At 38.2% G+C, this 28000-nt stretch overlaps 1 protein-coding gene across 12 annotated transcripts in view; it reads left to right on the forward strand.

Moving 5' to 3' along the window:
* The window catches only part of MTA3 (metastasis associated 1 family member 3), a 696451-nt gene that overhangs the window by 529545 nt on the left and 138906 nt on the right, over positions 1-28000 (forward strand). For all 12 annotated transcript variants that reach the window (XR_002436305.1, XR_002436306.1, XR_002436307.1 and 9 more), the window contains exons 23-26: positions 4704-4850; positions 5370-5530; positions 15481-15639; positions 27653-27844. The gene's annotated coding sequence lies outside the window, so the exon portion shown is untranslated. The remainder of the gene's footprint in view (positions 1-4703; positions 4851-5369; positions 5531-15480; positions 15640-27652; positions 27845-28000) is intronic.

Below are 28000 nucleotides of genomic sequence, written 5' to 3' on the forward strand. Positions count from 1 at the left end.
AATTGCTTTGACAGATGGACTATATTATGCCCTATAGAAACTTAATTTTTCCTGTGTAGCTTGTTGGCTCTGAGTTCAGCACAATAATGTATTAACAAGCCCTGCACCCTCAGCCTGTTTCCTGAATTAGCTTTTGTATTAAAATAGGGGCTATTCCCGGTTATTTCATTTTGACCTTTACTTCTCCTCTTCTTCTTTTCTTCCTCTCTCTCCTTTTTTTTTTTTTCCCCAGACAATAGCTAACACACAGATTAATCAGGTGATAATGTAGGACTAGCTTAGTGATGCTGAGTTTCCCATTCCACCTCCATCTCTAGCCTCTTTACACCAAGGTGCAGTAGGTCACCCATTACACAACGTAGCACTATATGATATCGTAGTTGTATGGCTCAAGTTCTCCTGAACCTTATGAAATTCTACTAACAAATTGCATAATGAGCAAGTCTTTTGGAATCAGCATGTGCAGTAAGTTATGTTTCATCGAAGATTTTCTATTACCTTCTCTAAAAAGCTGTTTTCTCTCCTTTTGAAAAAAATATCTGTGGGTCATATTTAATCATCTGTTGATTGGCAGTTAGCTCTGAGGAGCACAGAGATAATCATAGTACACGAAGTGCCACAGCCTTTGAAAAACCAGAGTATGTTATCTGGTGAAGTTGTAACTTGATGTCATAATTAGGATCATCAAACTAGCCGTGGACAAAAGGGAGAACCAGGTTCCAACTATGCCAGCAAGCTGCTGTTGATACATAGCTACCAGCTGTGTGGGAGTGAAGTTTTACGAATGCTTTCTGTACCTATTACACAGACCTTGCCACAACAAACTTCAGGTTCCTTGGTAGGGTGGCTCCTACCACTGTTCAAAAATAATACAATTATTAACAAATTGAATGACCAGACTAATTGCTCAAAAATGTCACCCAACCCAGTGGAATTCAGCAAATGCTCAATATCCTTAGGCATCTCCATTTTCTCATTTCATGAGATGGGAGGTGGGGAGGTCAGTTTTAAATTTTTCTCCTTGGAGAGGCTAATGAATTCTAAGGCATACTATGAGAGTGATTTATTTTAAAAGGTCTGTAATTCCACATTAAATTGTTCTTTTGAGAATGGGGAAAAAAAGTTCTCTCCCAACTGCCTGCACTAAACCTATGGTGCCTGGTGATCCTCTGGTAATGCTATTCTGTGAAAGCGTCAGGAGTCTCGGGATTACTGGAATGGTTTGAGATGTATCAACAATGTTCCTCAGCTCAAGTGTAATTTATTCTTCACCAGCCCTTAAACATGATGCTATCTAGTTAAACATACCACTGGGTGTTCTGGCAGCGACAGAGCAGACCCACTCTTATCGCCCAATCTTGGCAGGCAGTGGGGAAAGATCTTCACTTTGGTAATCTGGATTTCTGAACTCAGCCAGCGATTAGAAATCTCAATTTTGCCAAATGCTGGAATTAAAATCACGAAGTGGAAGAAGCCAAGTTTCGCTAAATGATGGAGACCTGCCAGAAAGATATGACATAGGAAACTAGGTTGGAAGTACGTGCTGTTCTTTGGTTTTGCTCTTTTGTTTTCTTTCTTTCTGTTTCCAGAGCAAACAATGCAGACTGTTTAGATCATGCATATATGATACATGATAACTTTATAGTCTTGTATATAAAAAGTTTGAGGTATTGTGGGAATACTCTTACCCAATTTTCATCATTACCAGTATACATCAAAAGATCCTTTTCTTTCAGTTTTGGAGTTGTAAGTCCAACGTATATGTGACAAACTGGTCCTCCATCTAAACTCAGCATGTGCATTTGGTTGCCATGTGTTAGAGAAGCTGCTTTGTGACTACAGCCTCACACAGGGCAATATCTGAGCTTTAAGACTGCAAGGCACAGTTCAGCAAGTCTTTTTTACTTGTTTATTCAAATTCAATAGATTAGCTTCTAATGTATTTTTGGATGCTTTTGCGTATCAATGGATGTGATGGAAGCTTAGAAAAGGCTAGTGAAATCTTACTTTGTCAGTTTCTGTATTGTCTTGGTTTGGTCCCTGATTTCAGACAGAAGTGTCTAGATCAGCACCCTGAATACTAATATTATTCACATAATTGAGGCTATGATTTTAAATTCTTGAAATAAATTCTGGTTTATTATCCTGAAAATTAATTTAATCAGACCTGCTATGATGCCAAGGCCACCAAATTAATTCCTGAATGTACAGCCACTTGGACTGTTGATAGGAAGAGGACAAGGAAATTGTTTTGGATTTGGAATATGTTATATTCACTCAATTGCAAAACAGAATTGAAAAAAATAATGTGTATGTCTGTGAGAACCTTTTTCCCCACAAAAAAAAAAAAAAAAAAAAAAAAAAAAATCACACACTTAGCTTAGGGAGTGCCAGGTAGACCCCTGCTCCAGCCTTTCTGCTTTGTTCACCTGGGGGTTGTTTGTTACATTTTTGGTTTGTTTCACTTTATAATGTTTCTTGCTGAGAGGCCGTCATTACAAGACTGACCTGAATGCTGGAGTTATGAAGAAGAAAAAAGTCACCTTGGTGAAGAATAGATAATGACAAAGACTTTATTCTCCTGTCCAGATCATCAGCTGAGTGGGACCTGCTATCAGCAGTAACTGAGCCTTGAATCGCACGTTTTCAGTGCTGCAGGCGGGAGGTGGTCTTGAGTTACAAAGCTAAGTCTCACATCAATTAAAGTCTGTGTGCTCAGCAGCTGCATTCAGAAAGGTGGAGGAGATTTAATCTTCACCTTTCACCTTGGGTCAAAATACAAGGTTACCAAGAGAGACTGTTATTAAAATTGGATTGTTTCTGCCAACTTAATGTTAAAAGTTTGCAGTTATTACCAAAGCACTTTATTACACGCTCCCCTTGTTAAGGAAAGTTGCTGTTAAATAGCAAGGAAGTAATAAAACAGTTGAAAGGAACAAATAAATATTTACGCCAGACTTCCAAAGTCTGCAGCAGTTTTATTCTTTCTTCTTGGTTAGAAATTAGAGTATTATTTTCTACTGCATCTTACTGGTGAGTAGGTGAATTGTATTGGTTGGGTATGTAGAAAAACTTCCAGGACTGAATGCTAAAGGTGAACTTAGCAAGAATGAATATACAGTGGGAGCTGTTTTTTTTTTTTTTTTCTGCAAAAGCATTCATTTAATAAATAAATCCTATATGAAGCACCAGATTTTCAGCTTCGTCTCAGAAGTCATATGTCCAAATTCAGCTCACTGGAGCTCTGGACATCTTACCGTTGTTTATCAGAAGAGGCTGAATAAAACCCTAAGGGGAACATGTTGCTGTTCTGGGTTCCCATTATGCACTAAAGATAAATAAGGTGTGGCTGATCACACTGCTATCTCACTGCCTTTTAGATAGGGTCTTTGATTTGAATTTGAGGCCAAGAATCTTCCCATTCAAATAAGCAAAATCTTACAGCCTTTGTGTCCACTTGCATTTAAAAGAAGAAACTGCCCCAGAGAGAAAAAGATATTTTCTGTGTTTTTATAAGGCATACTTTCTAATGTTTTGTGGAGAAATATTTAACTGCAAGAACATATATGGATTTTATAGATGGGGTTAAAACCTGTTCTTCATATAGGTAAAGGTCTGCCACTGCTAAAGTCAATGGAATCTTTGTCACTAACTTGGAACACTATGAATGAACTGCCTGTGAACAAGGGGAACTCTCACTGTCATTAATTTACAGAAATTTTGTCATTCCAGTTTTACGTCATTAACTTCAGGTAGAGTAAAGCTGTCATAACAGAACAGAAAAAGCAAGCTGCGCTGGTAGTGACTTTTTCTCTTTAAGGATAATGTTTGGAAAGACCGCTCAGCCAAGAAAGTCAAAGTTAGGGAAGGAATTTTCAACTGATGTAGGAGCTAAATACAGAGTTTGATGTGTCTGTGCTGGGCTCAGTGGCAATCACACAGCAATAGCGCCCCTTTGAATAAGGGATTCAAGCTATGTCTTAGTTCTCCATAACAAAGTGTGTATATTTCATGACGTGCATTGTTTGAACTATAATTGAATTTGACTTTTTAATGTATTCCAGATATGTTAGACAACAACTGGAAAAGTATGTGGAGCATGTTCTAGTTTTTGCTCTAAAACACATGTATTTTATTAATAATGTGGAAACGGTACAGTCATCACAACAATTACATTCTGACACTTAACTTCCTTTTGTTCAAAAACAATACCTTTATTAAAATTGCAGCAGTTCTTTTAAACAATTACCTTTGTCTAGGGTTTGAATGATACAGTGTGAAACTGACGTGCATTAAAAACAGTTCTGTCCAGTAGTTCCAGGACTGGAATAAGTCATAGCTGAGATCTCTGGTGTCACATGATGATTTTCATTCAAAAAGACAAATCTACTTGCATATATGATGATTAAATAAAGGTTAAAAATATGAATGGAATGTGGCTGTATCTTTCCGAGTCTGCTCAAAGCCTGAAATTGTAGCTCAGAGATATATGAACTGTCTTCCACCCAATTCAAGTGTCAGAATTCTGCAAAAATATTGTCTCCAAAAGGGCAATGTAGCCTTATATCTGAGTAGTCCAAGGGTAACTACAAGCAGATGCTTACAGGCATTGCTGTGCTTCTTAGGAGGAAGGAGGCATAATAATCAGGGATGTAGTACTAAATGAGGGGCAAACCTGACCTGTGACTTACTTCCTTCAAAAGCAGGAGGCCTCAAGGACTCCCAGAGCAGTGAGGAACTGCATAGAGGAAGAGCCATGCTGAGCCACAGAAGATCTGATTTTATGGTGTCCAGGAGACCATGGGAGCCTTCAGATGCCTCTGTTGGGCACTTCTGAATCAAATGTTCAGGTAAAGATCTCTGAGACATACAGAATCCTTCTAGCTTATACTGCTGTCACATATTTTCTAACAGTAGCCAGAAGGTTCCTTTGTTATTTTGGCATGTAGTGAGAGAGTATTGTCAAAGAATTCAATAGGTGTGAGGACAAGAACTTTAAATGTTGAGTAACAAATGTATCAAGTAAAAAAATAATGTATAAAAATCTTAATGGTTTAAAACGCTAAATATGTGTTTCATTAATTAAGTCCTTTTGGCTGATGTCAGCTCTTGGTTGATAGAACAAATTTTCCTAATCAGCTGTTGGTACAGTGAGAGAGAAAATGCTTTTGTAGGTGCTATATAACAGTCTCTTTACAAGCCTGTGCATAGGTTTGAAAATGTAATGGGGAGAGAGAAAAGGAGAAAAAAAAAAAAAAGAAAGAAAGAAAGGTGGGGGAAGGGGAAGAGGAAGGGGAAAGTACAGGGAAAGAGAAATTTGCCCTGCAGATTTGAAGCGAAGTAAAAAAGCAGTCACATTTCTTTTCTAGAAGTCCACTTTCTGCCTGTTCAGTGCTGTTTCACTCAACTTGCAAAGCAGACCTGAAGACACTGCAAAATCAAGACTTCTGTGACCTCTTCTCAGGAGTCCCTCCTGACCTCAGGGCTCTGCAGTGCACCTCTCCATATGCTTCCTCTTGGCTTCACACAGGTACGAGCATTGCTTGCATGCAAGCTTGTACAGAGCTGTTTCCCAAGTCACCTGAAATAATACTGGCAACTCAGAATATAAACATATCACTGTTTACCACCTTATTAAACACAGATGTGGCTCTTAGTAGAGCCTTGTTATCTATATGTGCCTTACCCTCATTTGCTTGGGTACCAGTATCCTACAAAGAGATTTCTGTTGTACTGCATTAATGAAGTGGGGGCAAAACAGCTGCAGCTTCAGGTAGGGGCTGCACAGATACAGGGCAGAGGTGTTCCGCCAGTCCTGACCTCCTCAGCAGTCAGGCCAGAAGGCTCGATTTTTTTGTATGGGTATAAATTATGTTAAGCAGCAGACTTCATGAGCCCATAGCTAAACTGGTAATGGTTTGAAAATTCAGCAAAATCTGTAAAGCTTTATAATTAGTATTTGAAAATATGATCATTGCTACCTGTTAATTCATTGAAGTAGGAAGCCAGAGGTATTACATATAGGAATGTCAGAACAAGTACCAGAAATGTATGAAGGTGACACCCTTCTGGGCTTGAGAGGGATTTCTTCAGTGTTTGTTTTTAAATGTCTCACCATCTGTGGTTAGTGTAATTTGCTTCTGGTGAGAGTCTTAATAAAAATGGGACTAGTCTAAATAATTTTATTCTTCATTGCAATTTTAATACAAATTTTTCAGTTATAATTAAACTTCTACTACGACTTTTCTGCTCCAGGGCAGAATTTATGCCAAAAATACAAAGGCTGATATATAGATTCTGTTGGCCCTGTATTCAGAGATGTTTCCTGGTCTAAGGGAAATGTAGTTACAGGCTTTTATTCCAAATCAGACAAATGAGAGCTCTGACTACCAGGCATTTAGTTGGGACTCCGTGGGTCTCTCCCAAGTTTTTGTTTTTAACATAAGACTTCAAAAAGCCTTGTTTTTCATCCCAACAGGGAACAGGAAAAGATTTTGCTTGAAAACCGAAACAGTTTAATGGTACAGAAACACCATTTCATATCCATATGTAATCCAGAATTGAGTTTGTCAGTGTAGTCTGAATTTTGTCTTTGATCTCTAAAAGGGAAAGGCAGCCCGTGAAAATACTGCTGACCTAAAAGACCATAAACAGGCTTAAAATGCCACATTCTGATAAAGGGTAAAACTATATTTTGACGTTGCATATCTGACCAAATCCAGGGCCTGGTGAATTTAACCGGAAGACTTACAGTGCAATAAAGAGGCAAAGTTTTGAAATTTGATTTCATTTTTCTCTAGCCCTTATCTGAATTTCTGCTGAATTTTAGTCCCATTGTCCGATCCTCCATATTTTGCTTTCCCAGAAGCATGGCGGGGCAAAGCACTTCTTGACAATCACTAGAATGGTGCGTGGATTTCTCTGAAGCGATCTTTGAAGAGATAATTTGATGCTGATGGCCTAGTTCATTCTTGTTTAATGATAGAATGGAGAGAGACAAATAATGCTCCCCCTCTCCCCAAGTCCTGGAGAAGGATAAGCCAACCACGTTCCTTGCAGCACCAGAGAGGCAGCTTTGAGGACTCTCATCTTTTATAAAACAGGAGCTCTATGAACTGGAAGAACTGAGCATGCAGGGTTCTCGAGCAGGAGAATGCTGTTTCACTATAAAAGCTGTTACTATTGAGGCATTCTCAGCACATGTTAAAAAACTTCTGGTATACTCAAACACCTCTCTCTGGTGATCCTTACTGAGTCCTGTAGAAGAGGTGTACCAGTAGGGAAAATAAGTTCCTGTATCTAGCATGGATCTATTGCCAGTGGAATGTAAGGAAAGTATGGCATAGTTATCAAAAGAGCTGTGAAAACAATCACTGAACATCCTACTGAGTCAGCAAAGAGAGATGGGGTTCTGAGTGACCTGAGATGGCTTAGCTGTTATCTGACTTTTACTCTGATTTTATTCATGGAAAACTTGTTTTCCTCTCTGTGAGCTACAAATAACCAGTCACCTAAAACATTAAGTAATGAAATTCAAATGTACTGAGTTAATCACTGGAAAAGTGCTTCATCTGAAAACTCCATGGGGATCATGTTTCAGAATACAAGTGTCCTTGTACAGTGTGCATTTCCTCTTTGGTTCGCAGGTTTGCTCATGCAGTGATTTTGAGTAATATTGAATTACTGCCTGAAGGCATGCCTGACTATCTTTTTCATTAATTACGTTCTATGGCTTTGGGACAGATTAACTGATAAATATATGGATCCCTGGTGTAGTAACCTTTACCGTGTACTTAGAATAACTGATAGGCATGTAATCTCAGAATCTGTGAATTTTTTTTTCTTTCTTCTCATAGATTACTACAGTGCTCTTGCTACATGAGTAGCCTGTCCACACTGCCATATTGTGTTTGCTGTAAGGTGCTGCTAACCCAGCAGCTGCAACACACTACACCAGTCCAAAAAGTAGATAGGTATGACTTTGCAGACAATGGATTTGTTTCTTCTTCTTCTTCTTTTTTTTTTTTTTTAAGTTTGTTATTAAAGATGGGAGAAGTTCTGTAATCTCTCCTGGGCAATGGATACTTCAGAGTTGATAAAGAAGAGCAAATCAAACAACCATTTTTCTGTGTTATTTCTCATTAGGTGTCTGAGAAGTTGGTCATTCTGGAAAGGTGCTCACTCGTACACACTTCCATGTCAGACGCCATTTTGTCAGAATGCCTCTCTGCTGCTATCAGAGGGAAAAGGTAACAGGATGTTGATGGGAAGTTCAGCCTCTACTGCCATACTACCAACATCCTCCTCTGATATAGTGGGCCAAAATAATAAAATAGGAGGCACTGCTTTCAGAGCAGCTCTCATAAATTATTAAAATTAATATGAGATAAAACTGTCTTTTTACCAAGAAAGGATCTCAGGTGAACAAAACTTTTCATTAATGCCATTTAATGGATTTGATCTCCATTGGTTGTCCCTTTGTCTGTTCCCTGATAATCTCAATGTCCTTGTCATTTCCAGCATCTTTGCCATTAGAGCTGTTCTCACTCATGCAGTATCTTTTTAACAGTTTCTTTATGCCTGTGTAATTGAAAGGATGGCTTCGAACAGCAAGAGAGAGTGGTTCAGGTGATGCTAATGGAAAAAGAGGGAATTGACTAATATTTAATTCCTCTGGTAAAGCTGTGGTTGAACAAGTTACAAGTTAGAAGTATTGCATCCAAAAAGGTAATTATGCAAATATAAACATGGAACAGTAATTTATAGGGCAAGATTCATGGGTGGGTCTAAAAGAAGTTGAGTTTCAAGTATAAAATTTTGAATGCATTTGGTATTGATCCATTAAAAATGGTTTTTGAGCTCCCAGCCATAACAGATTATATCTAAGTTTTTTTTTCTTGATATTTTTCCTGTTTCCCCACATAATCAACTAATCTTTTTCTGTCACTCTGATATAGTTTAAACTGTTTTTATAAGGTTGACTGGAAAAGAGGGGCACTACTCAGTCAAGAACACTGAAGATATGTTCTTTATAAATGTGTGGATACAAAGCTATATGAGAAGAATAGGGAAAGCCAGTTAAACTGTCAAAGCTTTAAATATGAAAGAGAACCATGAGGAGGGTAGAGCAATCAGTCTTTTCAATTTCTTAATCAGCTTTGACACTGATACAGAATTTCCTTCAGTAGAAGGTATTCAGAAAAATGCCAGCAGACTACATCTGTCCAAAATCTATGAGAGTAACATTGCTAGTCTACAGTTCCTTAGGGTGAAGAGAGCTTTTATTTGGGTGGCCAAGCAAGCAAGTCAGTTTTATAGCAAACCCTATCCTCTTGAGCCTGAGCACTCCTATTACTAAGCATCCATATAATTTATGCCTATAGAACTACAATTTCTCAGAGTAATTTTTCTTCCATCTGTTCGGCTTGAATGGTGAACATTTGTTAATCAGTGTTTGGAGGGATGTTGGCAGTAAAATACCCTGATGTAAAATACCCACCCTGATGTTAGGCTAGTTAACTGATCATTCTAGGCACAAAGCTGACGTTGTTAGGTAGCATGGAGCTTGAAGAAGTACAAATATAAGTGAAAACATTTTCTTCTTTTCTTATAAACATGAATATTCTTTCCCATTGTTCTTCTAAAAAGACTAAGATAAATAACTAAATACCCACTTAGAATAATTAAAAGTAATTGTGGCCCACCTGTCAATTGTATTAAGTTAGACTAAGTCCAGTCCTGACAGTCTAATACTTTTTCAATTGAAGAAGCCAGAACCATGTAACTATTGAGCGTAATTATGTCTCCTCCTCCTCCTCTTCTTCCATTTCTTTTCTTTCTAATGTTAACTGTTTCAAAAAGAGAGTCAACTTGAATTTCAGAATGCCTGCCAAAAAGCTTTTGGGATTCCCTTGAGGATTGAATTTTACATTCTTCAGCAAGCAGTGTCTGTCTCCAGAAATGCAAGAGAAAAATATTATTTTTCTTTTTCACCTACTATCAATGTCCAAGCTGAGCAGAACTCTGATTTTTTTTTTTAATTCTATTTTCAAGCTTGAGGAGCATCGTGTGTTGATGTTAGTATGTGCCTTTTTTAAGCTTCATTTGTTATCTTTAAGCAGCTGCTAATGTGTACATGAGTTCTTTTTCCTTTCTGGGTTAAAAATATGGCTTTTAACTTATCCAAAAGCTTCAGTGCTATTGTGCTTGTTGGGCTATGCTAACAGTGGTGAAAAAACACTATTGAATACAGCAAACGTTTGGTTTATTTCTAAGCCTTTCTAAACTGTAAATTGTCTGCATTTCTTTCCAGCATTCTCTTTTTTTCTTACTAGTAAAAAATTAAATAATTACCGAGGAGACAGAAACATGTTATCTGTGACTTTCGTTGAGCATAGGAACAAACGAGTTTTATGTGTTTGGTCGTGACTTTACAAGTGAAACTCAGGTATGATTTAGATTTTCAAAAGTGGTGTTGGATGAGCATTTTCAAGGAGGCTTGACTTCTCAAAATGCAGGAATTGCAGAACATTGTTCCTTCCAAGGTAAGTGAAGCTGAAATCTGATTTTGGATTATTTATATACAGCAAATACACACATTTCCCTTTCCCTCTGTCACCCCAGTTCTGTATTTCCAAGGCCACAAAGAGTTTGTAAAGGTTAAAAAATAGGAAAATTTTAAAAAGTAAAGAAGAAACATTAATGTTAAGCATTGTGCATACAAACTTTGAAGAGCAGTGAAGTGTGCATACAGGGATAGAGTGCAGAAAGTGACTTTAAGAACTGAAACTGTTTGCCATCTCTTTTACTGTACAGCTCATGTTCTGCAAAATCACTACTACCAATGATTAAATTGCTAAGACCACTCCTTTAACTTTACAGGGTGTATAAGTCTTGTGATCCTCTTCAGACTCTCATAGGAAAACTTGAAAACTAAGAAACCAGTAATATTGATAAATGATTCCTTATGGAATCATATATTTTAGGACTGAACTACACCTCAGGTGTCTCCTTTACCTAGCACCACTTAAAGTGTAGATCAGGAGACTTCTGCCAACCTAAAGCCAAAAAGTGGCTTGTCCTGTCTGGCATTATTTAGAATCACTGTCGGATCGCACACAGCTATGCGCAAGCAATTTGTTCTCCAGCTGGTAGGCAAAGGTTTTTGAAACAGGGAGCAGTTCTCAGTGTTTCCTCTCTTCCTTGTGATCTGTTCAGAAAACTATTCTGTTTTACTCTATAGATTTTTGTTCCATACACTTTCATACACTTTGCTGTCCTGCCTGGATATCTTCTGTAGTTTGTGAAGCATTACTGTTGTCCAGTTGGGTTTTTTTTTTTTTTTTTTGCATTTAGGTATCTGCTCTGGAATGAATGTGCGTTCCTATGCCTGCTTTATATTTATGTTGGAGAATAGAAGGGTGAAAGAGACATCCCTTATGCTGGAGCTAAAGTTGATTTGTTTATGAAACTAACTCCCTGAAGAAACAAAGTTTATTAAGCAAACTCTCTGAAGAAGCTTTGTTTCATGCAGGTTGAAGAAGGTGGTAGGGAAAAGCATTACACCAGCTGCAAATCTCTTAGGGATGCATGGCTGTTGTGAGGATGTGTGTGTGTGTGTGCGTATGTGTTTCTGGGACGGGGGTGAAAAAGCCGTACTGACAGGGTATACTGCAGAAGAAAGGGAAAAAGGAACCTCCTGAATAGAGGTGCTATTTGTCAAAGGATTCTGGTCATTGCTACTGAACCAACTCTTCTTTCCTTTGGTCACCTAAGGAATTTTCCTGTATTTAAAACTTCCTGGGTTCTTTCACATTCCCTGCTGGAATCCCATGCTTTGTTTTTGCTCTATAGAACATTTTAGTATACATTAGGAGAGCAAAAAACATGTCTTAGAACTGTCCTCAGTTTGAAAACCATTTTAAATGTCAGAAAAATAAGTAGACTTATATAATTTTAGCTTTAGTATGTTGCAGCATCCGGAACAAGTTGTGGGTAATGATTTTTTTTGTTCCTAAAGTGATGCTTGTTTGTTCTGGTGGTTCTTTTTTTTTTTTTTTTTTTTTTTTTTTTTTTTTTTTGACATAGCAAGATCTAGCCAATTTTGGGATGGCTTGTCACTCAAAGGTGTAAAAAATAATACAATTCTGTAACATTGCCTGTGTTGCAAACTATTTCTGAGGTGGGTTAAAATGTGGAACTAAACTAAATACAAAACTACTAGAATTGTACATGTATAAAATGCACTTAAGCTTACTAAATCTTCTTCTACTCATCCCATTTGCCATTTTGGAAGTCGTTTTGAGGAGCTGGCTTAGCAAATGCCAACTACTGTGAACACAGATGAGGACACCAGCTCAGTCCTGTGTGCCCAGGCTGAAGCTGTATCGCTTGTGGTCGGTCCTCCCCAGATTTTATAACCTCAGGACAGTGCTGCAGCAAATGAGATGGCTAAGTGATTTAATGCACAATTTTCTCCCCTCCAAGACTCTACAGATTTCATTTCACGGTAGAGGGCACTGTGCAGTTGGAGTTCATCCTCTCGAGAAATGCTGCGTTAACTCTTGATTTCTTATAGGCAGAAGGATTCCAGGGTGCACTTCAAACTTACAGTTTTAGCTCTATGCTTATGCCTAATTAAGGTAGTTCTATTTTACTTCACCTCTTGCTTTGGTTTGTAATGGATTTTTTCCCCTTTGTCTGCTCTGCTGCCATGCATTTTTAAATAGCAGCAGCGTTCCATCCCAGATATGGCTATATTTTAGTGGTCAGCAAGTACATTGCTATACTGAGTATTTAGTTAAATGCCTTGTGGATCTTTCTGTCTAAAAAGAGCTCCATTGAGACTAAGAGGATATTATTATTCATAATGTGGTGACTAGTTTCACACATGGCTAAAGCAAAATAAATCATCACTGTTTTTAACAAAACAGTGGGTAGACCTCTTGTTGACCACAGCATATTTGTGGTCAGCAAAGAAAGAGTCTTTTATAGCTATTAATATGCTGCCAAGGTGCTTTAGCTGAGATTTTTGCCTTAAGGGAGGTGGGCTTCCACCACCACACATTCATGCTTCTCTGCTAAGCCTGTTTCTTGCGCCCTATCCTTACAGAGGGATTTGATACAAAATCCGGTCTTGAAAAGAGAAAGTAATCAATACAGTTAAATATTGCTCAAATACTGAATCTGATAAGAAAATGAACAATGCTCCTGAATGTTCAGGCAGTAATTTTTAGTTTTGAGTGGTCCTAAACAAAACAACAGACATATCAGCATTTCTGTGAGGCACACCAGCATAAAGCCCACTTACCTTGAAGGTTTTAAGCAGGCCTGAAGGATACCAAAGCATCACACTGATCCTCTAGTTGTTTATGCTTCTGGTTCTGTACAGTTAAACTGGAGTTCAAACATCAATCATAATTGGTCTGTTTATTACTCAGAAAAGGGAATGGAGTTGTTTGGGAATGCTGTCATCTTCTGATTAAGCACCCATACAGTGCTACATGACTTCTCTGAACTGGCTTGTGGCAAAACAGCAATTTCCTTCATGGAAAGTCCTGCTGAACAGGCACTGAGGCAGCCAGCAGTGGTTCGTAAATGCTCCCTCTCATCACTTTTTGAAGTTAATGTGAACTTTTCAGTGTATATACAGACATCTACCCAAGTGAAAGCACCACCAGAAATTCTTAATTCCTTCTTCCAAAAAGCAGGAGGTTGGATCACATCAATGTGCTGCTTAAAGAATGCAAAAGAAATGTAGTTTGTGATGGGAATGATGAGAGAAAAAGATCTGAAGTAGTATAAAAAGAGAAGAGTCATGGGTGGTATGAGAAGAGAGGGAATATAAAATAGAAAAGCCCTTCTACATGGTGAATCATTATGTAAACTGAAAGCAGAACTCTTACTTTAAAGGCTTATATTTGACTTGTTTCTTGATATAACATTTACAAAAGGCCCTACTCTGATCTCAACCAACTGTAAAAAGAATCTAGTTCCACTGGACTTGGTGAAAGCTCCATGAATTTAAGGGAGGGAAAAGAAGCAGGGTCAACCTTGTGAATTTATCTAAACCTTGTTGTAGATCTCCGGATGAACTTTGAGTGTTTCATATTTGCAAATGTTAAAAATGCAAATAGTTTATTGAAGACATTTCTCAGCCTCTGGTGTATTAATAAATAAATTTAGATTTCATTTGTGTGGCATACAGAGTGCACTCCCAGCATTTACATCACTGTGGAGTGAAATAAACAATTTCTGCCATCTCTAAACCACACTAAAAATATCCATTGTCTAATTTTAAAAAATACATTGAATTTTTCATGGCTGACTAAAGGTTTTCTTCAGCCTGCTATATGCTGAAAGTGAGCTAAACTATACTCACATAGAGAGAGTCTGTGTAACTGGAAAATGAGATTTATCAAAATTTGGAATCTGTATGTGTGAATGTGATCAAATTGACTGCTTTATTTACAAAAAATAAATTGCACTAAAAATTATCTTGAGGGGAAAAAAAGAACAGTCAACGAACCAAAAAAAAAACCCCTAGTGAGCCAAAGTGTGTCTACATAGGCACATGTAGGTGAGGATGAGCCTACACTCTGTTCTGCCTGTGCTATGGGCTGGCCAGATATGAGCCAGTTCATAAATGACATGACTGAATCACCATTGCTATGAATTGATATCTAGATAGCGCACTCTATCTCCATTTAGGACATTTGTAGCTTACAGAAAAGGTTTTAAATAGGAAATGGCTTCCTTGTGGGTAAGTGCATGTGTAGAATTACACTAGGTACTTTAGAAAACTCCATGCTGCAACTGCGTCCTCAGCCAACAAATATGTCCCTGGTGCCCAGCTGGTACACATGAGGGCTGCTGACGATTCTCTGGAGAAAAGTGAACAGGAATTATTGGTCTCGAAAATGAAATTCAGCTGAAGAGATTAGATTTTAACTAATGTGATTTTCTGTCATCTGTGGTAAACAGCCACGGTCCACAAATTGAGCTTCTTTTAAGGCACTTGGCAAACAGTTTTTCTAAGTAAAGCCTAGAATTTGTTTTCCCAAAGTTTCCTGGAATTCTGTCTATGCCTGTAGCTGCTGTAATACCTACCATCTTATTCATCGTCTTTGGGCTTTTTCTTTTCCATGCTGGTGCTAAATATGGACTGTTAAAGAGGTCTTGATTTGGTAGTGGTTTATTACACAGTTTTTGCTGAAGCAATTCTGTTGGTTGCTATGGATCAGAAATTTTGAATGGCAGGAGCAGGAGAGCAGGTGACATTTTATAATGTTTTCCTGTGGGGAAAATTTTCTCTCTTTTGCTGTTTCAGTACCAATTTTGTGCAAGTTTAAGTAGTTCTGTGATATAAAATGAGACATTTTTATGAGTTTCCATGCAATCAGACACAAACATCCGTTTGTGGCTTTGTCTATCATCCTGCTTTCTTCTGTATTAAAGCTGGATGTTTCTGTGCTTTTGTAGAAGCTGCTGCACTTTTTCCCTGGACAAGAATGATGGTTTCTCAAGGAGAGTCCAGAAGTCATCTTTGGAGGCTGGATGCAGTCTCTCTTTAAGGATCTCTCTGCCATTGAATCAGCATCCACACAGCCCTGTTCCTCTGCTGCTGCCTGTCAGATGAAGGTATTGCTTTTCAGTTTTACATGTGTTCTCTGGATGAAAAATATTTTAAATGGCTGTGTGTGAAAGTTTTGTAATAGCCCAGCAAATATTCACCAGGATTTCCCTTCTTGTGCCTACTTCCAAATGTTAAAATCTTAGAAATATGCATTAATGCTTTCAGAGGAAAAATAGTTCTGAAAGTCTCTGAGTTATGAGCAGAAACTTGCTCAACTGGAATTACGTTAGGAGGGTCATTTAGCTGAGCTGGGAAACTTCAGAAGTCTGCCAAACTTGTTCCCATGTGCAATGTTCAGCTCTTCCTCAGACAGCAGAGCTCTTGCCAGCAATGGCACCAAACATCACCTTCCTCCTCTTCCTCTGCAGAGCAGAGCATACCACGCTGCCAGTGCCTTCAGCTTTACAATGTGAAAAGCAATGCTGGCCACTGAGGTAGTTGCATTTTATCAATAAAAGCGGGTGAGAAGCCATGCTAGGATATAACAAACCTGACCTTTCTGTTCATAGGTACCAGGCTGCTCAAGCTAGCCACAGATATTTTAGCTGGTATTTTGTCTAGGCCAAGCTGTTCTTGAGAAGTAAAGCTTGTTTATAAAATCTCCACTAAAAGCAGGTGTTGCAGACATCCCATTAGTAACCTTTGACTTACCTTCCCCTTTGAAACTTTTCATCCCAAAGGACTGACGTTTCAAAGCCTTTTTTCTTTTTCTTTTTTTTTTTTTTTTGTCCTTCTGAGTTTGCATATTGTAAACATTTTTCTTCTCTGCTCTGATGGAATGGAGCCAAAAATCTGCACAATGGGGGAACTAGATGTTAATGAGCAGAGATTGTGGGAAAATGTGTACGGGGCTGCCCTGCCTGACCTGCATGATAATGCTACATTTAGCACATTCTTTTCCATTGGGGTAGCAGGCCTTGAAATGGTAGCAAACAACACATATTGTGAAGGTTTGTTTTAAAGAAAACTACTTTCTTGAGAGAGTGGAAATAACAAATTATTTATTGTATACAGTTGGCAGACTGACAGCTGGCCCTGGAAATATTTATGCACAAACAGAGGTGTGAAAATATATATTCTTCTTCATGTTTTCAGTAAAATCACTTTATGTGAAAGTTTAAGTGTTGTAAAACACTGGTATTGCATACAGTCTCATACTGAATTGAGAAAGTTTACAATGACTGTGGTATTTAGGAACTGATGAAAAAAGAATGGCTATTGGGTCTGTTAAGACAAAGCATATTCAAGCACTTTGGCATCTTCTAAATAGTTTTTTACTCTGGCTGTTCTCATAGTCCCTTTTTAATGTGTTTATGTCAGTGGAGTTTTGTTTGTACAAAACGCTCCTGAAAAAAAATTAATTTTTTTTTGGCTCCTCTGAGTCAAGTTTCATTTAATCATAAAACAAAATTTATGTTTCAACCATATGAAAATCGTTAGGGGCAAAAGGATTCTGAGAACATAAACGACACCATGTGACTTAGACACCCAATTGCACAGCTTGAATCTATCAAGTGGTGAACATTAAAATACTAAAGAGAACACTTACAGTCAGCATTTGGTGTGCAATGAGTAGGGAGAAATTTGTTTGCACAAAACTTCTGACTAACTAGGAGAAGTACTGAAGGATTTCATAACAAAAGACTGACTGTAGATAATTTCTGAGCAGAGAAAGGGATTAAATCCGTTAAGCAAGCTATTTCTTGCAAACTTTTTACCCAGCTATTTTTTTAATTATACTTTGATATGTCCAACTCTACTCTTCCAGCTAGGGAAATAGTATTTCATGTAGTAAAAATTGCATACAAATGTGAACTGTTTACAAACGACATTCCAAATCCTCATCAGGAAATGCTTATTACTTCATAATCAAAGATTCCTAAAGGGCTTTTCCATGGGGAAAGAGACTTCCTCTCATTACCTTTAAAACAACGCTCTTATGGAGTGGATATGGGCTCAGAGCCATATTTTGCAAAGGACAAAGCAAACTCCTTAGTGGAACATCTGCTAGGTAAGAGCAGTGTACCTTAGAATGGGCTTACTGATAATTCAATGCCAAAACCTCAATTCCAAAAGTACGTATATCCTAAAACTGCTATCTGTGTTAGTTCTGCTACATGTCTTCAGGAGCAACTTCAGCTAGCACCAAAAGTGCAGAGGTAGTTAACAATATGCTTTGAGGCTACTCAAATCTACTTACATTTTTCATAGTAAAAGAATGCAAAAATATCAATTCCATTTTCAGGGATCTTTAAAATGGTGTGATATGCATATGTGACCAGCTGACTCCCTGCCAATTATTGAATGGATTTATTTTCTCCATAAATGATGTCTTTGTGCCATGAACAGACAGTGACTCCAGCCACTGTTCCATCAGAGCTGCTCAAAGCAGCTAAAAGGGTGATAGCTGTTCTGTATGTTTTGAAGGCTATGGAATAGTTGGATATCTGTGTAGGTACACCCACATTGTCATACCACTAGGAGATCCTCTTGGATTTCAGATTACTTGGATGGAACAACCTTCCTGTTTGTTCTGGAGAAATCTTTATGATCTACATGGATATCTATTACCAACAGATACTATTATTAGTTCCTGTTTTTCACTCTCCTTCCTCATCTATCACTTCAGTTCGAGGTTTCTGATGTCCCCTACTACTTGGTACAGCAACTACACAATATCTCTGCATTGTCAAATATTTCTGGATAATGATTTAAACCAAACCTTGAGATACTTTCAAGACAAGTACCAACTCAGTGACCATGCTTTTCCTTTCCTGGTTAAACTTTGGCTTGTTTGCTATTCTCATGGAGCCTTGCTTTTATCTTGTGCCTTCTGTTTATTTGTCTTCCTCTTCATTACACTCAAGGGATGTTGTCGTCTATGCTTTGGGAACTGCCCTATGTGAAAAAGTCAGGGAGTTGCTGGAAACAAGAAGGCAGAAACATAGTGTCTGTAGTGGAAGAAGGAAGAGGGCCCCGGAAAGCTACTTGTTCTATACATCTTCAGTACTTGTTGGGTTCTAACTATCGTGTCACTTTAATTTTATTTTATTAGCAGAAATTCTGCAACACATAGACCATCATATCACTGCTTATAAATGATGATTATGCTCCTGATGAGAGCACCCAGCCCACCTCCCTTTGAATACTAGGTTTATATTCTTGAAGTTTTTTCCAGCATTGCTTTCAAAGCCCTGCAGAAAATATATATATATATTGTTTTTTCTTCATAAATTAGTTCTGTTAGCTTTGCTGTTTGAAAATCCCATATAGTGTATGTAAATGCCGTAAAAGATTGCATCAAGGTCGGATAATACACACTGGCCTTGGCTTCTTCTATACTGCTAACTTCCCTTTGAGCAGTTACCATCAGTTAGACTAAGCGTTTCAGGAGAATAGGATCCGATCTTAGTCTTTCCTGCACTGACTGTTTTGAGAAATAGAAAGAATTCATCTTACATTCATTTCCCACAAGCCTTTGAGTACTCAGAGCACTCAAAGCTGGAAGAATGGCAGTTTTCAGTGACAGCTGGCTGCCCACATCCATGCTCCTCTGAAGAGATTGAATGGAGAGTTGTGTTAAGTTAGATGTATTTCAGACTGTTCTAAAACTTTCAAGGCTCTTTAAGTTAAATGTTAAGCTTATTCAGAAAAACATCGCTATTAAGAAAAGCATTCGAGCGCAAGATAAAACATGATTCTGGATAGGAATCAACAAGCCTTTGATTAGATGTTTTTTAAATTAGGTCCTTACAGAGTTGATCTCACATCATCTTTTTCTTTCTTTCTCTGCTTTGAAAAGATGTTATCTTCATGACATCTGCAATAAATCCTTCTCCAATACTTGTGTAATCCATTACCGATGTCTTGCCACCTCTAGATTTTTAATACAGTCCCCCCAAATTCTCTCTAAAAGTGGTACCAGTGCTGCTATTTTACAAATGACCTGAATTACTGAGAGAATAATTGAATAATTTTCCCACTCTCACAGAAGAAAATAGAACTTACAGAGTCTCGTCATCTTTGCTTTCCTCACTGCCTGAAAAGGAAGAAAAAAGTTTACTTTGAGACAATGATGTTTCCCAGAGGGATTGCAGCTCAACTCTCTAGAGGTTTGAGCTTTTGCAACCTCAGCTGCTGCCAAAAAAACTCTTCTCTTTCAAGACTGTTAGCTATGGGTGACCCTCTATTAAAAGCCTTGTCCAGCTGTGATTTATAAATATCTCTTAAGTGATAAATGAATTGTTTCCTTCAGTTAGACTATTGTTACACAGTTAAGATACATTGCTAAACAGTGTTAGTAAATGCACAGCTCTGCAGAAGAATTACTAGTTTGCCAAATCAGTTCTCTTGTGTTTTCATACACAAGATTCTCATAGTGTATCTCATAGTTATGCCCTGCATATTTTTACCTTTCTGGCATGACTTTGACGCAGTTTGAGTAAGTGCTGTCAATCATTCTTGCATGATATAGGAAACAATACCAGAAAACAAGGTCTTGCCATTTTTAATCTAACAGAACAGCTCTGTTGCTGATATTGTCTGGCTGCCTAACAGATGGTCTAGTGTCCCATGAGAAGACAGCCACTTCCTCGCATAATAAACAAAGAAGCAGAAGTTGTCTGCAAACCATTAGTGTATTGTAAAGTTAGATGCAATGTCTTGATATTGTCAGAATGGATTCCTCAAGCACATTTCTTTGATATTCTGTCACAAGTTAGATACAAGGCAGCATTAAATCAAAATTAAACTGTAAAGGGCTGCCAACTGTTTAACTGTTCCCAACAAAAGAACACGAGTAAAAATATCCTCCATTTTCTAAATACTGGCAACCAACTAACAGATAAGAAAGGTTTGAATATGGGTACCTTCTATTAGAGGGAGACAAGATTATTCAGCCCACATGTCACATTCCCAACAATGTGGGGGAAGATTCCCTTCTCCTTTTTCCTTTTTACAGATAAAGACATTAGTTCTAGTGCTGTTCTTGCTTGAAGTGCAGATTTGGTATTGTTTGGTACTATGAAATTCTTAGCTGGTCATGACATTAGAATTGGCTTTTTTGGTGAGATGCCTAAATAAAATAATAAAACCCGCAGAGACCACAGTGTTTTTCTTACGAGTATTTTCCCTTAAACTCAAAAGATAACAGGTTTTATATATATGTGTCTTTTTATATATATAAAGTGTCTGTTGTATTTAATAATATATGTATAATGTAATTATATAGAGAGAATATACAAGGGCTACTCCAAAACTAATGCCTCCTATTTTATGACGTTGGCCCACACTGTCAGAGGCAAATAGTGGTGTTATGGCAGTAGAGACTGAATCTTACCCCCAGTATCCCGTTGCATGTTGTTGTGGTGTGACAAATGGCAGCAGAGAGGCAGTCTGACAAAATGGTGTCTGGCATGGAAATGCGTATGAAGTAAAGGAGTGGAATTGAATTCCTCCATACAGGAAAAAAATGGCATCCACTGACATTCATCGAGGCTTGCTGAATGTTTCTGGAGACCAAACAGTGGATGTGAGCACAGTGAAGACGGTAGGTGGTGTGTTTCAGCAGTGCCAACATCAGATCACATGGTACAGATTCTTTAGAGCATGGCATGCAGGCTCTTGTTCACTGGTGGTGAAAACACATAGCTAATGGTGGTGACTGTGTTGAAAAATAGTATTTTCTAGCTGAGAATTTGCTCTACAAAGTAGTGCTAATGTGCACTTTGTATGTTGTAGTTTCTATGGAAATAAATAGGATGCATTACTTTTGGAGCAATCTACTTATATGTGTGTCTATGGCTGATTGCTTTTGACAAGAATAGGAAGTAGAAATAAGTGACTTGTGTTGCCATTTGCAGAGGAATGAAGCTTCTTGTGGGGAAACAGGTTTTGCACCTTTTAAAAAGAGTACTAAATATGGTGTTCCAAAATTAAGCTACAAATTATTCTTTCTGATTCTGCCAGGAAAACAAAACAAAGCAAAACATTTTTGTACATCTTAAACTATTTTTAACTGATGACTTGTGGCAGTGTTGGCACAGTGTCTTAAAAAAAATAAAGAGGGAAAAGTGGAAAAAACCACCCCAGTTCCAGATGTATAATGCTGTTTAAGTCTGGAGATCATGGTGCTGCTGAGCAATATGCTATTTACTTATTTTCCCTGATAGGTTTTAAGTCCTTCACACTAAAAGTTCAAAACAGAAATAACTCCAGTGATTTGAGGGAAAAAAAAAATCCAATCTGGATAGGTTTAGTTGAAGATCTCCTCTTTTATCTGTCTTGAAGCTGGGAGAGTTTAAAAGCTAGAGCTAAAGTCTTTCCTGGGCCTTGCTAAAGACATTAAAGGAAGTACTGTAAGCTGAAGCACTGCCAAAATACAAAGAAAAACGCTGCAGACTGTTTCTGTTTGACTGTTATCAGTTTTATTGGTCATTTTTCTGTTTCTAGAACACAGTATCAGCAGAGAAAAGTTCAGAAGAAAATGTACTGAAATTAATTCACAGTTTCTTATATTCTGTGCTTTACTCTGACAGAAATGGTTCTAATTTGCTAAAAACAGGTAGAAACTAAGAGGGATTTTTTCAGAAAGATTAGTTGTTTGAGTTTTCACATTCACAATATGTGAATGAATATGTGGTTATCACATATCTCCTGAAGTGTTTTGACTTTTTAGATTGTTGGTTATGTGTAAGTGGTACTTTTTCCACCTGACCTCTTTGAAAAAATATAGAATTTTCTTCATAGTCTACAAGGTATGAAATTCGACACATTTTCTGGAGGCACAAATCCTGAAAATGCAACTTCACTTTTCACTGCTTGTAACCAAACATGCATTTTATATTCCTATTCATTCAAAGGTGTAAACTGCAAATTACTAGAGCACCATAATGGATATCATCATTATCATAAGGCATATACATTGTTTAAGATGTTTGTTAATTAGAGAATTCAGATCAGCCAGATGTACTGTAGGAAACTTCAGTTTAACCTGCGATTGTATGATAATTATCAGATTATTTAAAAATATCTGCCAATAGTCTCCCATTTTGTCTCTATCTTTACTTGTCTTCTTAGGGAAAGAAATGAAACCCACTTCTCCATAAAGGCTATGTGTGTTGTAAAAGTAACAATGCCACACTTACAGCAAACACTATAACAGGAAACAAGTATCTTATTCCTTAGCTCATTCTTTATCATACAGAATCTATGTATTTACAAAGGACCTCAGGACAGTTCAGTGGAATGCAAAACAGGGCAGGGGTCTTGAGGCAGCATTTTGATGCATTGAAGCAGCTTTCCAGTGTATTTGAAACAGTACAGAGAATAGTAACTTTTCCTTAATCCTCTCTCTGAATAAAACAATGACATTTCAATGCCTACCACAGTTTTGAATATATAATTAAGCTAGGCCCCTTTAACTTAGCACCATACTAATTCTGTGGGATCATATGTAACCAATGGTTAAAGCGAATAACTGGATCAAGATTTGTGCCTCAATTTTAGCAGGACCCCTGAATCATACTTTGAACCAAACCAGCCCTGAGCATTCTTTGCCCTCATTCATTCCCGCTAGGCCCTTTTCTGAAAAGCTCAGGGAACACAATGCAGCAACTCTTTTGAGCAGGGCTTTTTGGGTCCTGGAAAAAGTGTAAGAGAATAGAAATATTTGGGCTGCTGTGTTTGTAATGAGTCATTGCACTGCCTTTTGTACCTGTTATCATCTTCAGGAAATTTGTAAGCCTGCTGGAGCTTACAAATTACTACAGCTGGAATTCATACACTTCTTCCAGTGAGACCGTGAAACAACAGTTTAGTAAAGATGAGTGCTTCTACAATGATATAATTGCAACATTTTTCTCATATTAGTGCAAATAATTAGTATCAGAAAGTGTTACAGTGCCCCCTCCCAATGCTCAGTGATCAAGTCTGAGTCAGCCATACGGATTACCAAATTACATTGCTTAAATGCTCACTCTGTACACTGATTTCAGTGCTAAACTTTCTCCTTTTGTGCTTTATGACCTCTAATCTCATATGTCAGAAGAAAATGATGACCTCCGTCATGAAATCAAAAGCACTGGTGCTAGTGATAGTGTGCTTCAAATGAGAGATTAAGCGATCTGGTTAGAATGATGGAGGAGAAAGAAAAGGAAGGGAAAATAAATCAGAATCACTGAAGGAAAGTTTTTGCACTAATCTTTACAGTGCAGCCAAAGTCCGTGAAAGCTACTGTGTTCAATTTATATCAGCAGATATAGCTGGGGGTTCTGGCATCAGTTACTGTGCTCTGAAGTGTATTACGGGTTTCTTCAGAGATCTGCTCTATCTCTGGGCTTCTGCTGCTTCTGTTTTGGCACACTGGGTAGCGAGTGATGCCTGGTGCTGGAACTGCAGATCTCAGACCACAGCCCTAACTGTGGTTTGACAATATGGTTATCAGAAAACTCTAACAAAAGTGAGAGCTATGGCTCACCAGCCCCATTCCCTCACTGCAGCAGACAAGAACATCACTGTAATCCTGTTTATAAATCTAATGCCCTTCGTGGTAAACCAGACAGCTTCTTGCTTGCACAACCCTAGCAAGCTGCACAAGAAGCACACTGCCACAGCAGTTGGGGATTTTCCCCTAGTTTCCAGCCACATTGACGGCTGTGCTTTGCTCTCTGTGCTGCCTAGAGCAGATAAAATAATTGAGTACATCCAAGTCCCTCTTGGCCTACATTTTGTTGAGCTAATAAGCCAAGTTCCCTTACTTGTCTTTTGTTAGACAGGCTACCCATTGCTCTTATCATCGGAATAGTCCTTCTTTGTACATTTTCCAGTCTGAGTTTGCCTTTCTTGAATGTCAGTGATGAGAATTTATACGCACAGCCTCAGGTGAATTAGTACGAGGGCATGGTGCAAGAGTTTTAATAATTCCCTTTTGTACCTTGCCTGAAGCCTCCTGAGATTGCATTTGCCTCTGTAAGTGCTGACTGTGATCAAATAAAATACCACGCTCATTTTCCTCCTTTGTTGCGTAAATCATGGTCTCGGCTTGTAAAAGAAACTCTGTTTTTCTCTTGTTGGTATAACACTGCAGTCTATGCAGCTGAACTCTGTTAAGATCATTCCTGTGCAACATTCCCACATGGGCAGGGCTCCCTGGCTCCACGTGGTCATCAGCCTTCATTACAGAGTATGCTTCCATTGCTTGTCACCAATGTCATTAATGAGAGTATTAAATATGTTCTGTTCCAGCCTGATAGCCTTTTAGGTGCACATTTAGTAACCTTCCAGTTCTTCAGTTGACTTTTTGATATAATCAATTGTCCTTGAGTTTTTTATATATAATAAAATGCTGGTTCTTATACTCGCCTTTTCTATAATAAACTAATTTCTTCCTTTGGAAATGTACCTAATGATTCCATTAAAATCAGCTAATTTCCTTCTTTGTGTAGACTGAGGTACTTTGTCAAAGACTGCTGCAAGAGTAGTATGTCACATCTACCTTTGTCACACCACAGGTGTATTTTATTCTGTTTTCTTTTTACTTTCAACTATCCTTATTTTAACCTTAATTCTTCTTCCTAGGCTCTTGCATGTTATGGAATAACAGCCCAGGATGGGTTCTATGGTTGCTCTCTTTTCCCTTTCTGAAGAGGGAGAACTAGGTTTTTATTCTCCAGTCATATAGTATGAGGCAGTCAGCATTTTTGTATGGAGACTACTTAGTATTTCTTGTCTTGAGTGCGTTTCACTCTGAGAGTTTCCTTCTATCCTGTACAACTTTCACATTAATTACCTTTTTCTGTGCTGTTGTTCAATTTCATTAGAAAATGAGTTTCTCTCAACAGCAATAACAAGATCTTTGTGAGTAATTTCCCAAATATCATAATTAAAATCTTTGTTTCATTGTGTTCTCAAGTGCTTTGCTAACCCCAGACAAAGAGGGGATTTTCATTGTCACAGGCAGGATTCAGATATCAAATCTCTCTCTTTCCTCCGCCTTTCACCTTTAGAAAATCTTCTCATGAAAGTGTATATGATTTCTGAGGAGGGGAGTAATGTAAGGAGCCAATACCTGCCTTTTTCACAGCTGCCAACTCTGTAGCACCTCCAGCCTTTTTCTTCAGGGCTTCAATAATTAGATCTGTGTGAAGTTTCACACGTAAAATGGAACTGGATGATTCATTCCAGCATCTAATCAGGTCAAAAGCTAAATTCCTCTGGTGTGCAACTTGTTACTCTTGGCTGAATTGCAGCCCTGTAAACTGGAATTGTTAGATCCTTAACTTTAAAATATTAACTTGTTAATTTATTTTTTTTTTGCAATAGATAGAGATTCACCACATCACACAGCTGGCAGTTTGGTATCACTGCTGACATCTTTTCTCCGCACCTTGCAGCCTAAATTGCAGGATATATTTCTATGCTCTGTTGCAACATCTCTTTGCTGTTCTAATTGCAGGGGAACATGTGGATGACACAAAGCATCCAAAAGCCTTGACCCAGCAGGCTGATCCATGGCTAACATAGAGCAGTATAGCTGCATATTTGTGTGCTCTGAGGGGTTGGCCCCAAAGGTGACAAACTCACTCAGGAATTAGTCGTGTTCTGTGACTGATAATACCAGTTTGAGCAGGAATGTGTAGTCTGGCATGGCTGTTTTAAGTTGTATAAACTGACTGTGACATTGGTGCCTCTCCCATGAGAATTACAAGCTCTTATCATACAAATTTAGGGTTCTCAGAAGAATAAGGTGAGGAAGTTTTGCGGATAAGTAGGCACATGACTACAAGTTTTAAACAATATCTATTGTAAAATTTCACATCATACCAAGTGCCTAAAGAGCTAGATGCCTGTTTGCTGCATGCTCTCTAAAGTCAGACTGCTGATGTTATTTTGTTTTTGATGTACTTAAAGTACTGAAACCTTTCCTTAAGTTTCATGTGTCCTTCCAAAGGGCACACAGTGGATAGGCTAAGCTTGGCATGCTTTCATGCTGGCTATACAGTCTGGCAAAGTCTATAGATAACTGAGAACACAGTTGGAAAACGCAGTTCTCTTTCCCAGATGAAAATCTTAAAATCAGTCTTTATTTTGGCAGTCGATCACTTCTATCAGGGTAGAGTTGCCTTTGGCCAGGCCTCTGGGATCTCTGCTGATCTTTTCTAAGTCACAAATCATTTCTTCATTCAACATGTCATTTGTCATCTTCAGTGTAATAAATTTGTTCAAGAGGGTGGACACCCAATTCTCCTCTTCACCAAGAGCTCAGTTCTCATGTTTTCTGAAGTTATTTATCTTTGCTTTAGGGGACAATGCAGTTTTACTCACTTACTGCACTATCAAGAGAACAAATCCCTTTGAGCCAAACACCTGCTTTCCTTTAGAAAGAATGATGGGGAAATGTCTTTTAAAAAGTCTCTATTTATCTACTTTCTTAATTTATAAAAAGTTCCTGATTACTCCAATCCCCAGAGATTTAGTAAAATGTTATAGCAGACCAAAGTCAAAAAGAAAAGGAAAATTAACGTACTGCCTATCTTTTGCCCCAAGAGAGGCAAAACCATGGCAATGTGCCCTCAAGGCTACCAGACCCTCGTTGTATCCTGGAGTCAAAATCCACCCACACGTGGTCTCTTCTAACAATAGATCACTTAGGGTCTGTGAGATCTGGCCCTGAGAGTCTCTGTTGCCAGTACAATTTGGAAGCCAGCTGAGACACACTGAATGTTCCTTCACATTCCAGACTCCTTACCCAGAATCTTCCCCTCAGACTGGAAATAGAGAGTGCCACATTTGTTAGGAACTGCTCAGGATATTCATGGAGGCTTTGATCTGCCATAATTTCACTTTTGTTCATCAGTTTCTCTTCTCTGACACATTTAGAGAAAGGTGTCATAAAACTTTATTCTTCTTTACTCCAGTTTTGACAAGGGTTTAGAAGAGTTCAGCATCTAAATCTTATTACATTCCTAACTCTCTCAGTATATTTGAAAGTCACATTCTCAGTTCTTCTTTTTTCTATAGGTTCTAAGGTGGCGACCTTCAGACATGATCTGACTGTGCTGTGTAGCATTGCCATGGCCTCTACATACACCAGATCCCCACCCTTCTAGCAGTGTCCTGCAGTGCCACAGGAAGAGCTGTTACTGTGACACATCTGAGCCCTTACAGCACCAGGACTTCTTAAGTAACAGATCATGCTCTGCAGGCTAGCAGGTAAGGAGTACAAATATTCCAAGCACATGTTACAGATTTGACTCCAACTAAATTTGTTTTGACTTTTGGTAACTCTTCTATTATATCAGGGCTTGTGAGCTCAATCACTGACTAAAGCTGCATTGTGCTATATAAGCACACAGGAAAAAGTAAGTT

This window comes from Numida meleagris, chromosome 3 (genome assembly GCF_002078875.1).
Source record: "Numida meleagris isolate 19003 breed g44 Domestic line chromosome 3, NumMel1.0, whole genome shotgun sequence".
NCBI classification, from domain to species: domain Eukaryota; kingdom Metazoa; phylum Chordata; class Aves; order Galliformes; family Numididae; genus Numida; species Numida meleagris.